Source organism: Lissotriton vulgaris, chromosome 1_1 (genome assembly GCF_964263255.1).
Source record: "Lissotriton vulgaris chromosome 1_1, aLisVul1.2, whole genome shotgun sequence".
NCBI classification, from domain to species: Eukaryota; Metazoa; Chordata; class Amphibia; order Caudata; family Salamandridae; genus Lissotriton; species Lissotriton vulgaris.
In genome coordinates this window covers 1,441,083,863-1,441,098,653 of record NC_141685.1, presented here as the reverse complement: position 1 = coordinate 1,441,098,653, position 14,791 = coordinate 1,441,083,863, and positions in this window count along the sequence as shown.

The following is a 14,791-nucleotide window of genomic DNA, read 5'->3' as shown; positions in this document are numbered from 1 at the left end:
CTACAACCTCAAGCATGGCACCAAACCACAAAAATGTGGAAGGCTGGGTATACTTTAAGAAACCAACTGGTAGAAACAACGGTGACTCCAAGTTCTTTGCACACATGCAGATCGTTGACATCAAGCAGAGCGTAACAATAGTGGACAATGGCCAGAATTGAAGCATGGACAGGTTATCCAAATACACTCCACTGCACAACAAAGTTTCCAATGATACTATCACCTTGCATAGCTTCGACAACAACCCATCCGCTACTAACCCCAATGACATAGCAATACACCAAAATGGCCTGGCAACTATGTCGTAAAAAAGTAGTTCCATGTTGTAACCCTAGGTGTCAGAACTATCCTTTTCACATTTATAAGGGGAAGATGTGTTGTAATTTTATAATGTTTACTGGTGTATTTTTGTATGTGATATTTCAGCGTGTTTACTATATTATGAATAATTTACTAAGTTGGTATTCCCCTCTGGTAACCCCTACTTGATTTCCCAGTTGGTGTATTCTTTCAGTGAAGCTGTGCATGCTGCATTAGAATGTTGATGTTATAGAGATTCTACTCTGTCAAGCAGGCGACAGAGAGAGATGTAATTGCAGAGAGAGGAGACACCTAATAAATACTTCAGACCTTTACCTTCTAAGATTTATCTTTTCAATACTTACTACACAAATGCTGGTCATAGGCTAAATAAAGTTTTGAAATTGCAGATGTGACAGACATGAACATCTAGACTTTGGGGGCCTCTGATTGGTAGAGGTAGGTACCTTTGCCAACATAGGGCCCCTTGCTTCTAGTCTGGGTAAAGGGGATGCAGACAGGCAATGTGTAAAGTATTTTCACTCAAAACACACAGTAATACAGTGATAACACCACAAATGGGCACCTCAACAGTTTAGAAAAATAAAGTATCTTTATCTAAACTCAACAAGACCAAAATGCCAAAAATCCTACATACATGTAATAAGAATCTGACTTTTCAAATGTTTCAAAGAACTTGCTCCATTCAAAACTATGGATGCGTTATTCCGCACAAAGTACCTGTAGATGTGTCAAAATTCACAAGGCAAAACAGCAGCAGAGAGGGGAAGCGCTGAGAAACAAAGAGTTGCGTCATTTCCTTAGACCTTGGGGAGGCAATGCAACAGTTCTGCTGCATGCAGGATAAGTGATGTGTCAAATCCGGTCTGAAGGGGGAAGTGATACGTCAACTCCAAGACGATTCTGGTCCTCGGGTGATGCGTTGGGAAAACTTGCTGCACAGGTGTGATGCATAGAAATGCAGGATGCGTTGACGATCGATTCAGCAGCGTTGAGTGGCGCTGCATCAGTTTCTTCATCCGCGATCCCCACGATGCGTCAGTTCTTGCAGCCGCACAGCGATGCATGGAGATTCTTCTTGCAAAGCGGTGCTGCATTGCAAAAATAGTTGCAAGGAGAGCGATGCTTTGATTTCTTCAGTTCTTTAGGTTTTTTCAACCTCCAGAGCATCAGAACTGGAACAGGCGACGCAGAACTCTCAGCAGCAGAGTATTGTGCAACTGGGGGTGTAGTCTTTGTATTCCTGAGACTTCAGAACAGGAGGCCAGCACAGGCCCTTGGAGATCTTCTTTAGTCAGGTTCACAGAAAAGTTCCAATCTTTGTCCTTTCCTTGGCCGAAACAGCAACTGCAGGCTAGCCCCACATAGCACAGAGCACAGTGGCAGTACTCCTCCCTACAGCTCTTCAGCTCTTCTCCTAGGCAAAGGTTCCTCTAGAGTCCGAGGTGATCTAAAGTTCTGGGGTTTTAGGTGTAATACTTATACCGCAAAATGTCTTTGTTTTCTTTGTGCAAGGGTCTCTGAGCCCAGTCCAAACCAGTTCTGTCCTCACTGCTGTAGTGTGACCACAGGTGGCGGAGACAGCATTGTGCAAGCAAGGGAGACAGGCCCTATTCAGGTGCAAGGGACTCTCCTCCCACTACCCTAAATGCAGCCAAGCCCCATTCAGCTCAGCTCTGAGTCATCCAGGAAGGGCCAGGCACACCTCAATCCGCCCACCCCAGTGGCTGTCTATTTATTTATTTGTGGGTTTGTATAGCGCTAAATTCGACTCCCGGAGGAGTATCTCTGCGCTTTTGGCAGCCACAAAGGTAGAATGAAGTGGAAGCTAAACTGTATTAGATGTTAAAGTTGGAACAGATAGGTCTTAAGCTGTTTCCTAAATTGTAGGTGTTCTGTGCACTGTCTGAGTACTATGGGGAGACTGTTCCATACAGAGGGTCCAGCCACAGACAGTGCCTTACCACCGTGCCTAGCCTTCCTCGTCCTGGGGACACATAGAAAATCCTGGTCACTAGACCTAAGGGAGCGTATGGAGGTATAGGGAATGAATTTATTTTTTAGATATTCAGGCCCAGAACCATTTAGGCATTTGTGGATAATGCAGCAAGTCTTGAATTTGGCTCTTTGTTTTATGGGCAACCAGTGGAGTTTTGCCAACAGGGGTTTGGAAGGGGTTCGGGTGGGGGCGTTAAGGGGACCAATCGGGCCGCAGTGTTCTGCACCACTTGGAGTTTTGCCAGGACTCCTTCATTAGCAGTAAGAAACAGGCCCTTGCAGTAGTCTATACGGCTTAAAACAAGAGCCTGCACCAGAGTTTTCCTGACTGAGTCGGGAAGCAGAGGAAATACTTTCCGCAGAAGACCAATTACGTGAAAGCAAGAGCCCACAATGTAATTGCAGTGTTGCTTTAGAGAGAGTTCTTGATCAAGTCTGACTCCTAGATTTTTTACAACCTGCTTAGGTTCTGGGACTGGGCCAAGATCTTGAGGCAGCCAGTCCAGTCCTATAGTGAATGCACATCCCCCACCCCTGTCACTCCAAAACCAGACAGTCAATCCAGAAGCAGGCACGGCCACACAGAATGGTTGAACAAGAAAATGCCTACTTTCTAAAAGTTATATGTAACAAAAGAAAATGCCAGTACTGATAAACTTGATTCAACAGTGAGATAAATCTTCCACAAACAGAAAATCAAATTCCAGAAAGGGAATGCTCAATAATCGCAGTTTTATTTTATAGAGAATTTCAAAAATATTTTATAAAAGTTCTTTTTACATTTGCATGAAAAAAAATTGGGACAAAATCAGGACTGAGAGCGGACACATAAGAGTACAATCACCTGGAACGAACCATCATTCAAAAGAACAGTCATGTCACATTCGCCACACATTCAACACATACACACTTAGCTCAGGCGTACCATATATACAATTTTTACAAGGGAAAAGGAATATATATACACGACTGGAACTGCATTAATTAAATGAAAATGTTCGCAAAATAGATTAGCAGGTAATACAATACCAAAGATTTTACAATTTCAAGAAGTCTTCGCACAAATGAACAAAAGTTGCTAATGTCCAACACATGATGTGGAGTCTATACAAAGGTTTGGCTCTTAAGGATTGGCAGTCCAGTGAGGAAAAAGGGGGGCCTACGCGTTTCGAATCTCCCTTAGTTCTATGGAGATTCTCAACAGGGCCTCAGGCAGCACTAAAGTTACTGTCAAAGAAAGGCTGGTGGTCCGGATGGGAAAGGGGGTGGTTGCAAACGGGTGGTGAGAGGCAATCACACGAACATGGGATGTGTCCGGTCGGCACAATGCACAGGGTTGTTTTTGCCGATATTACGAACAACACGATGGTCGGAGGCTTTTCAGCGTCGTGTTTCTGGGATGTCGATAAGGCACAGGGTCCTGTCTAGCGCAAAGTTGAAGCCTCTCTTAGTCAGGCGTATCCACAGAAGGTGGCAGAGTCAGCACAGGTCGGTTTCAGTCGCGTGTGCGAGTAGAGAGCATCTTTACTCCCGGCGCTCCAAAACAATCAGCGTCCCCGCGTGCACTGCTCCCTCACGCATGCGTGTATGCCACTTTCTAAAAGTGGCATTTTCAATCACATAATTTAAAAACAATCTTTACCAAAATATGTGCGGATAACGTCTGTGTTAAGAGAGTCTAAACTTTATTTCTCTCTCTTGTCGAAATGGGAAGCTATACTTCTAAGATGTTACAAAGTATTTCCTTTTCTATCCTATGGGACAGATAGCCTTTGAATAGTGAAAAACAAAATTGGCAGTATTTCACTATCAGGACATGTCACACACACACCAGTACATGTCCTACCTTTCACATACACTGCACACTGCTCACGGGGATACCATGGGCCTTCCATGGAGGTGTCTTACATGTAAGAAATTAGGAGGTTAGGGCCTGGCAAGTGGGTTCAATTGCCAGGTTGACATGGCAGTTGACACTGCACACAGACACTGCAGTGGTACGTCTGAGATACCTTTTCATGGCTACTCATGTAGGTGGCACAATTGGTACTGCAGGTGCACTAGTAGCATTTGTAACATTTGTAATAACAATTTACACAGGAAGCACTTGCACTTTGACACTGATCAGCAGTGGCAAAGTGCCCAAAGCATCTAAGCCAGCAAAACAGAAATCCAGCACATCGTCAAAAATACAGGAGGTAGAGGCAAAACATCAGGGGAAACCACGCCAAAGATGCCAAATCTAACAAGGTCTATGTGACCTCTCACCTAAACAGTGAAAGTACACTAGGTGGTGGTGCTGAAAATAATCACATATCCTCTAAACATTAAAAAACATCAACCCTCCATCTGCTAGTGATTCTCAAAGAGAAAAACTTGGAAATAAGACACAACTTTTTATATTATCTCACCCACCAGGGGACAATCTTGGTTTGTGGAACACTTTTTCTGCTTAACAATGACCTTGAGCAACCTTGTTCCATTCCAAGGAACTAGAAAGGTTCAATACATGAACTTATAACCTCTACAAAGGTCTGGCCCAGTGTGAACCTCCCATTCCATTTGTATGGTCGGACTAAGTGCTAATTCTTCTTATTGTCTAATATATTGCCATGTAGTCGAGCATAAACAGAAGATCTGGGTCAGAGACTTTAAAGACATGGACAGGTCCATCTTAGAAGACAAAAGGTCTCTCCTAGATACTGTGTCAAAATGCGACAGATATCCTGTCCACTGTATTTAAAGTGCCAAAAGGCTATACTACATTGCTAATATGGCGGAGGGGACTTCTCCCACATTTGAGACAGAGTATCCCATGTGCTTAACTTTAAATTAGAACCAAGCTCTCCTCATAAGAAAAGCTACACTCTAGCCAAACTGGATCCAAACTCAAACATGGTCACTTTTACATAGCACTGTTAGAGGTGGCTGACCAGCTGTTAAACCAAAAAAACACAGACTAAGCCTACAAAATGGTTTTCTAAGGAACTATTCAAAGATTGAAAAATCCATTAGAATGACTGAATGTCAATAGTGCTAAAACCCCACCAAGCAGTCTCTAGAAACTATACACAGCAAACACAAAGAGTACTAAAACACACATTCAAAGTCACAGAATCCTTTTTCTTATCCCAGATCAGACACAGCAGAAAATTCATTGACATTGTCAAAACATTAGGTAATCATCCGGCTGATCCAGCTGTTTTATTTATTATAAAATACATTTCTCCAAGTTCTTAGACACTAAAATACTTTTACTCTTCACTACAATAGAGTATTCTCCCAACAAAATCTTAACTATGAAGACTTTAGAATTATCCTCCTTCAAGTAGCTAACTGAAAGGAACTTGATAGACATAATAGCTGAGCTCAGCCCTTTAAACCATTTTGCTTACCCTATCCCAGCAAACATTGTGGAAGACATTACTCTCACTCTCGCTCTTTATCTGCAAAAATTTTTACTCCTTTTTAAATCAAGGAATAGTCTCTGATTATCTGAAAATTGGAGATGTTACTCCTCTTCTCAAAAAAACAACTTGAATCTTGGAGGCCTTCGCAAATTTGACCCATCTCAAACCTCCCCTTCATGGAAAAAGTTATGGAAAACTGTGTCATTAAACAGCTAAGAGGGCTCGTAAAAGAAAACAACCACCAGCTTTACAGAAGGCTGCAGCACAGAAATAGCAATGTTACAAATAATTGATGATGTGTTGTACCTCTTAGATACAAGTTAATAATGCCTTCTTGTGTGTCTTGAATTGTAAGGAGCAATTGACTCAGTCATCCATGCTTCCCTGCTGAAACAAAACTCTAGAAGAAAGAATGGGACTAGGTTGTATTGTCCTGACATGGTTTGAAACATATCTTGTAAACCTCTCAGAGCAAATAAATCTGTCAAACATTGTTTAGAGCCCCATGCCTTGACAATAAGGAGTTGAATAAGGCTAGATTCTTCAACGAGCATATCAAGCCTCTTACCACTCTCTTGATTAGAGCGAAAATCTCTTTTCCACTGTATGGTGACATCAAGCAACTGTACATGATAGTATTATACCTGGAGAAGCATTACGGCTCTTTCAAATACACTCCAAAGCGAGGCAGAAACCACCATTCTAGTCAGGATAAGGGAGTTACACTTCTAAAAAAAAAGCTGCTCACCCCCTTGGTAGCTTGGCACGAGCAGCCAGGTTTATCTTAGAGGCAGTGTGTAAAGCCTTTGCATATAACCAACAGTAATACTGTGTACGCACTACAAAAGGACACCACACCAGTTTAGAAAAATATCCAATATTTTTAAATAATTAAGACAAGACCTGAACCAATAAAAATCCACACTACTATACTTAAAAGTTCACAGTTCCAAAAATACTCTGATTAAAAAGAGTTCCTTGTGGGGATAGCTCCATCTGGGCTACCACGGCATCGTGAACAACAAAATCCAACAGTTCTGGCTGGTCACGGGGTCAAGGGCCAGGTACGGTGTTGGGAAGACCCGCAAAACAGTACCTGTGAGAAATGTAGGGAATGGAGGTCCTTGAAGTCACTTGCGTTGCAGGTACAGCTCCTCTCTGGTGGAATCAAGAGTGCTGGTGCCAGCAGGAGTTGGGTGCTGCAGTGGGAAGTGTAGTGGTGTGGCGGGCGGTGCCCCCAGGTCACGGTGCGAGCGGCAGCTCGATAGAAGTGTCAGATGGTGTCGTAGGTTCGCGGTGCGGGATAAAGGCGGTGCTCGCCACGGTGATAGTAGGCCACGGTGCAAGCAGCGTTGTCATCATTGCTGCAGCCCTTTTGTCGTCTGATGAACTGGAGTCGATGGTGCCGGCTTCCGTAGGCCAAGGCTGCGGTGCGGGTTGAGGGTGGTGCGTTGGTGCTCTCGAACCATGGTGCAAGCAGCGCCATCAATTACGGTGGGAAGTGGCAGCGTCAGGCAGGCCAAGGCGGCCTCGTGATGCAAGGCGGTGCGGAGTGCGGTGCCCACAAGTCACAGTGTGAGCAGCGGCTCGGTGGCGGCATCAACAGACGGCGTTGGTGAGACCAGGGTAGCGGTACTGTGTTGCAGCAGTGCTCTCTGTGGTGCCAAAACTTTGGCGTGAAGTGAGGCGGTGCGGAGTGCAGTGCCCCCAGGTCACAGTGCGAGCAGTGGCTCGGTGGCGGCATCCACAGGTGTTGACGCTGAGACCAAGGTCGCGGTGCGGCATTGCGGCGGTGCTCTCTGCAGTGGCAAAGCTTCGGCGTGAACTGAGGCGGTGAGGAGTGCGGTGCCCACAGGTTGCGTTGTGAGCAGTGGATCGTTGGTTGTGTCAACAGGCATTGCCGGTAAGACCAAGGTCTCGGTGCGGCATTGCGGCGGTTCTCTCTGCTGTGCCTTCGGGACACGGAGTCAGCAGCGGCATCGTAGATGTAGTTGAGTTGCTTTCCTCTGTTTGAAGCACAAAACACACAGAGCCCAGTGCTGGGGGCAAAAGAGCTTGAAGTCTTTGTTTTTCCTGAGACTTGTGAACAGGGGGCAAGCTCTACCTCAAGCCCTTGGAGAGACTCACAAATTGGATTGCAGAAAGTACAGTCCAGGCCTTTCGCTGCCCAAGACAGAAACAGCCACTGCAGGTCAGCCCAGCAAAGCACACAGCAAAGCAGTCGCTCCTTTCGTAGCTTCTCCGGCTCTCCTTCTTGGCAGTCTTCTTGTTCCAGATGAGTTCTAAAGTTCAGGGGTCTGGGACCCAGTATTTGTACACAAAATTCCTTTGATCTTCCACGCAGAGGGTGTTCGTGTCCGGCCAGAACTAGTTGGGCCTTCTCTGGCGTGAATTCCTATCAGGAGCTACAGACGGCTTTGTCAGAGGCAGACCAGGCCCTTGGAGGTGCAAGGAAATCTCCTCCCTCTTCCCCCCATCATAACCCAGCTCTACTTAGCCCTTTCCTGACCAGCCTAGACTATCGGGACCCACCCTGCTTCCTAGACATCTGTTGTCCAAAAACCAGACAGGCAATCCACATTCCAGCAGAGGCACACGGGATGATGAGCAAAATAATACCCACTTTCTACAAGTGGCCTCTATGAACTCAGAATGAAAAGGGCACCCTCGCTAAAGGCTGAGTATTTAGACGCTAAGTTCAGGAATATAAAGTTCATTCACTTAAAGCTTTTTAGGGCAATGCATGTGGGTGGCGCAATCCGTGCTGCAGGCCCATGAGTAGCGATTGACTCACAAGACCCGGCACCTGCAGTGCCCTTTACTGGGGACTGACAAGTAAGTCACACATCCAATCATAACATACTTTACCACAGAAGCACCAGCGCTTTACCACTGATCAGAAGTGCAAAAAGCACGCAGAAACGTTATACCATCAAAAACAGAGTCGAAACCGGAGGGTCAGAAAGCAAAACCTTGGGGGAAACACTCCAAAAGATGCCAAGTCTAATACTGTATATCATCTCAAACTAACTCCCCGTAAAACTGAATTAGTTAGCATTTCACCTCAACAGAGTTTTATGGCTATATCGGTCTGACCTGATGCAGTAAAGATAATAGACTGCAAACTAGCAATTGTATCCACAAGATCACTGATCTTCACTCTGGATAAGAACTTCAATCTTCATGTGCACATCAACGTTTTAGCAAATGGTGCCCAACACTAAATCACATTCCTCCACAGAGTCAAGTCCCTAACTTCAATGGAAGACTTCAACAAACAGGACAATCATTCGTCATTTCAAGACTAGTCAAAGGAAATGATCCACTGACTGGAATACCCAGAACCAGTGTGGCCAATAAGAGCAGTCCTTAGTGATGTAGCTGGTATCCAGTTCCAGAAGATTTAATCATATTGCACAAATTGTGATCCCTTTAAGCTGGATGCAATTAGAAGCCAGAAGTGTATCTATGTAGGCCTTTATAGTACACAAGGCCTTGTATGGAGATGTAGCCTACTACCCTAGTCATTAACTTTCCTCTCAGGTGGATTCTCGATACACCAAAGCACTAGCTCACTGCACTTTGAAACTCCACCCTTCAAAAAATCATGTCTTCTAAATCAGTCCTTCTCAGTTAGTGCTCCTAAAGGTTGTTAGTACATTCCTTCAGCTTAAGGAAGACAACACTCTCAGGCATTCTATTCACAAATATTGGTAAAGAGACACTTCCAGGTTTATCAGAATGAGAAAAATATCTAAAGGAGATTTTACGTGGAAGATTTTATAATATGGAGACCTCTGCCTTATGACCTACTATCTCAGCCTGTAAAATTTGCAACATCAAACAAATGGGACTCCTAATAGATATGTTTCCTTTAACCCCACATACTATTTGTTGACTCTTAGATTCCCAATGAACACATTTTCCTCCCGCCTTTTTTATTAATCTATATTACTTATCACTGTTACATTTAGTATCTGTTTCTTAAACTGCCCACTGTAAATCACTGTATATGGAAAGCACTCTGTTATTGTTATGGTTCTCACTCACCGCAAAATTGCAAATAACTTTAAATAAAACAGCAAATAAATAAACATCATGTGCTAGATATAATGCCCTCTAAGATCCTCTCAGGAGCAAGAGAGGAGCGACCCTCAGGAGTGTCCTGTTTAAAACTAGCCAAAGGAAATGCTCCATTGGGTCCACCAACGCATGACAAGAGAGAAACACTTGGGCATGTTCTGGTTACAGACATTCAGTAAATGTGATCGAAAGTGTCTGCCTAGGAGCATCCAATATTACCCTACAGCAGAGCTTTCCAAACTATGTGTCGCAACACGGTACTCTGTCGCCTGCCATGTGTGGGTGTGTCGCACAAGGATTAAGTCTGCGGGCAGATTAGTGCTCTAGTATTCTATTCTGCATGTACGTCGTAAATCATAAATGTGTAATTACATAAAAAACAGTATGGCTCTAGTGATGTGTCCCAATTACACCCTATTTTCCTTGGTGTGGTTTTATTGGCATCTCGCACACAACAGCTTTCAATAAAAGCACTTGTGAACTCATTTTATTATGCTAATAAGCAGGACGGTCTGCGCATGTCAGTGACGCAGAACAGAGGAAGGAGAGGAGCGTTTCAGCGCGGCCTCATTCCCTTTGCCGCGCGATTTGAACATTGAATGCCCAGTCAGTCCACGGAGCCGCCTCTGCTCCCCATCACAGGCTCTCGGTACGATAGCCACGTTACGCGGAACTCAGTGAAATAGTTAAAAAAACTCTGTAACACTATCCGGAGTTCCGCAAGCATGTGGAATTGCCTGTTCCGCATGCTCGCAAGACGTTTCTGATGTTTGCAATGCGGATTGCGTGTTCGGGGGAAAATATCGCGCAAACTTCATCACGTGGTCGCCAATGGGCGTTGCCATCTTGTTTTTCTATTCTTTGTTGTGGTTCTTGGGCCTGTTTTTGAATCCTCTCAATATCTTTTTAATCTTGTGTTTCTAAAACTTTTTTCTGATCTTTTTTATTTATTGTCTATTCCTCTCTCTTCCTAAGTGTATATTTTGAGCTTTTTGCTACTTTTACTGCGTGTTTGTAGAGTTTTTATACTACTTGCTTTTTTTTTTACTTCCCTACTTCTTTTCCTGACTTTATGTTTTACTTCTAAATTTTATTTTCTGCTGCCCACCCCCAAGAACCATAGCTAAGAGTGGTTCTAAGAGTGTGGCCAGGAGCCGCCTTCCTTGCGGAAGGCGGTTCCAGGAAGGGGTGGAGCCCCAGGGCTTATTCTTGGTGATGGAGGTTGCTGCCCTAGATTTTTTATGTGCAGCGCCAGGTGCACCAGGCAGTGTATCACTGCTCTGCGGTCCGGCACACTCACAACTAACTGACTCACCGATGGTCGAACATTCTGGACCGCGACATCCTGGAACTGCTAGGTGTTGAGGTCGTGGGGCTAGGTGAGTAGCACATTTTTATTGCGATTGTGTGTTCTGTTGTATGTTATTGCCAATATACATATTTTTCCTAGATAGCAAGAATGCTGCTGCTGCTTACATACAGGTAAGTAACATTAAAAAAATCTTATAATATGTGATTGTTAATTTATTCTTCTAGCCACTTTCTCAGCGCTACTAATCTTACTTGCTTGCAACTTTGTGCTCGTTTGGGATTATTATGCAAGAGAGGTTAAAGAACTTAAGTTAGGTAATGAAGACTAGAGAGACATCTTTCCTTTGTCCTGTCACTAAGATATTGGTAGGTAGATTGTTATAGTTAGTTAGATAGTACTAGTTGGTCATTTTTTAGTGGTCCGTGTGACTCGTCCTCTGTCACATAACTCCTTAGTAGAACCTTTTGTAGTTTGTTATTGATTACATAATATAGCAACTCAGCATCAGCAACCAGCCAACAATTTGGTGTATGTAATATGCATGCATCCGTCTATACATTTTTGAGGACTAAAATAAATGCAGACTTAGTGAATTGGCCCGTCAAAGGGGGTTGATTCATTGATAATTACAAATGAGATCGGAACTTAAAAGAATCAAATATAATTTTTGGCAATTCATTCCAATTCATTCCAAAGTCTTTGGAATAGGCGGGCTAGGTGGTACTTACGTTTAGGATTCTGGAATCGGAATGGAACATTGGAATAATAAAGAGCTAGGATGGTCCGCGACTGCGATAATAGTCTACTACTACTAGTCAATCAGATTAGATAGGTACATTTTATTGCAATTGTACTTTCCTGTCAAAAAATCTTTTGGAGCAATTTTTCTAATAATTGTTTCCTACCAATCAATTTTTGTCTCTGTATTATTATGTCTTACATGACCAGCATCCAGGGGCAAGAAGATGACGGGGTCTTCAGTAGTTAATATTAATAATAATATTTCCCTAACTTTTACTGCACCTTATTTTTTTCGAACGAATATTTCTGTTTCCTAATTCTATTGTTTACCAAATCTTCTTCGATCTATCTGTTTCTAAACTCTTGCTATCCCTGCATTACCTACCAACTTAGTTATTTAAATTTATAGTGTCTATTTTTTTTACATCAATCTAACTGCCTCTGACTCTGTATTAGTATGGCTGTAGCTTGCTTTATCATTTACTCAGTTTTTTTAGTCAGGTCTCTCTCTCCCCTTAAATTTTTTGGACTGCTTAGTGGTGGGTAGTACTACTACTGTAAGACTCAGAGAACACATTGGTCTGACCTCTACTACTACTAGTACTACTACTCTGCTGTGCAGATTGAAAGCCCAACTAAAGTATTCTACGCATGCTTGTTGAGATTAGAAGGCTTTCTTTTACTTCCTTTCTCATGCTCAATCAGTAAATAAAATGATGGTCACGTTGGACACGCCAAAGTGGTGTATTTTTACTTTTTCTCTTCTAGGCCTAGTACTATTATTATAAGCAGCAGTTGATTGTGAACAACTGATTAACGTGCATCATGGCTGGAAGGAAGTATGAGGAGGGCACAATAATATTTTCCAACCAAGCGAGAGGACTTGAGACGAGAGACCTCATGTCCGATTGTCCACCCATTTGGCCACCGTTTTTCTTTTTAAAAAGTTTTAAAACTCAGATTCACCAATAGCTCTAGCCACTGAGTCCAGTCTTTTGGGTTGTCCTCTTCTTGAGAGGCTTTTTGAATATTGGTCAACCAGATATTTTATTATTTTTGATAGGATAGGACATAATGTCTACTCTACTCTAGTACCCGATTTGTACCAGTGATGTGTGTGGTGTATGTATTGTATTGCAGGGAAGGCAACGCCAGCCACAAGGGAGAAGATGCAGCAGCTGCAGGGGGTGAGCCAACAGCAGTGGAGGGTGGTGGTAAGTTATACTCCTTACTTATTCACAATACACACTCACTGCAATGGTGTACACTGTACTGTTCAGAGAGACTAAGTTGTCGTGAGAAACGGTTGAAAAAAGACACCCTTTACCTAGCATAAGCAGGGGCATTAGCGGCAGGAGTTGAGTAACTCATGGCTTCCTGTGTCTGACTTCAGCTAGGAAAGTTTTATGAAGAAGACTCGGACTCAGATCAAAGGAGGAAGGATGGGTGACAAGTAATATATGACTGGCAGAGAACTATGCTTGGGTGAAGGAAGGGGTCCCGGGATGCCGAGTTGGCTGATAGGATGCTGGGTGGTTGAAGGATGGGTGAAAGGTGAAAGAAAGGATGCCTGCCTGGGTGGGTGAAACTATATGAATGATAGGAATCCTCTAGGGGGGTTGATGAGTCAAATTCAAAAGCAAACATGGACACATGGGTGGTGGTTTAAAAAAAATTACAAATGTATGCTGTTGGTGACAGGTTTGTTGGGAGATTAAGAAGAATGGTAGCCATGTTTACCTTGAATAGATGGATGCCTGGATGGCATTCAATCATTGCATAGGTGGAGACTGTCACTGGATGAAGAGAATGTAAAAGAAAAATAATCGGTGCCAGAGTAGCAAAGTGAAGGGTGAAGATAAGAATAAGATTAGAATTAAAAATAAATAATGCTGGAAGAGCAATGCAATGATACATGGAAAAATCGCTGGGAAGAGAAACAAGGACTGTTTTTTTCAAGGGTTTTGATTCAAGCTTGTATTTTAGAATACTCCCTTGACTCACAGTTGTTTGCAAGCACAACATATATATTGTGTATGTATGTACCCATACCCACCCATCATCAATCGCCTCTCTCCGACTCTGAGGCCAACTCCCAACCTATGTCATATAAAATAAATATTTTTAGCTATACTTATTTGGGGGCTTTTTTAGGGGCATCAAATGAAGAAAGTAATTAGAAAGCCTAGTTGTCAGGGAAGTAGAGCTCGTCCTCAAACTCTGGTGGTTCACCCAGAAGTAGGTCACAAAACACACTACTTCCATGTCCAGAGTCACCGTCATCATCTTCCAGCTGTGCTACTTCAGGTATGGTGTAATCCGGTGGTATAAAGTGTTGATTCATTTTGATCATGGTTAACCGGTCAATGTTTTGGGGTGAGAGACTGGTCCTTCCCACAGTCAGAATGGCACCAGCAGCACTGAAAACACGCTCAGAAGAAACACTTGTGACAGGGCAAGCCAGATAGTTTATCACCAGACTGCTGGGTACTGGCCATCGGCACCTTTTCCGATAGCAATACAGCAATGGGTTTTGATCCTCTGTTGGGTCATCCAGACAGGCATTGACCATCCACTCAGTTCTCATGGGTGCTCTGCTTTGCTCAGCTTCTTTTTCCTTTGCCTCAGCACTGGACTTTAACCCTGCCTGTCAAAACTATTCCTGTGCTGTACTGGGGCTGATGCTCCTGTTCCTGTTGTTGTTGATGTTGTTCTTGGTGTTGTTGGTGGTTTTGGCTGCTGTGAGCCAACCGCACTGCCCTCAGGCTCCGAAGTTGAACTTGAAAGCTGACCTGCAGTAATTGTTGTGCCATGGAGGAGCGGGCTTCTATTTTCCAGCCGTTCTTTTTCCATATGACTGGCTTGCACAGCTACCCAAGGGGCATATTATCAAGACCGGCGTTAAAATTATCGCCGGTATAATGGG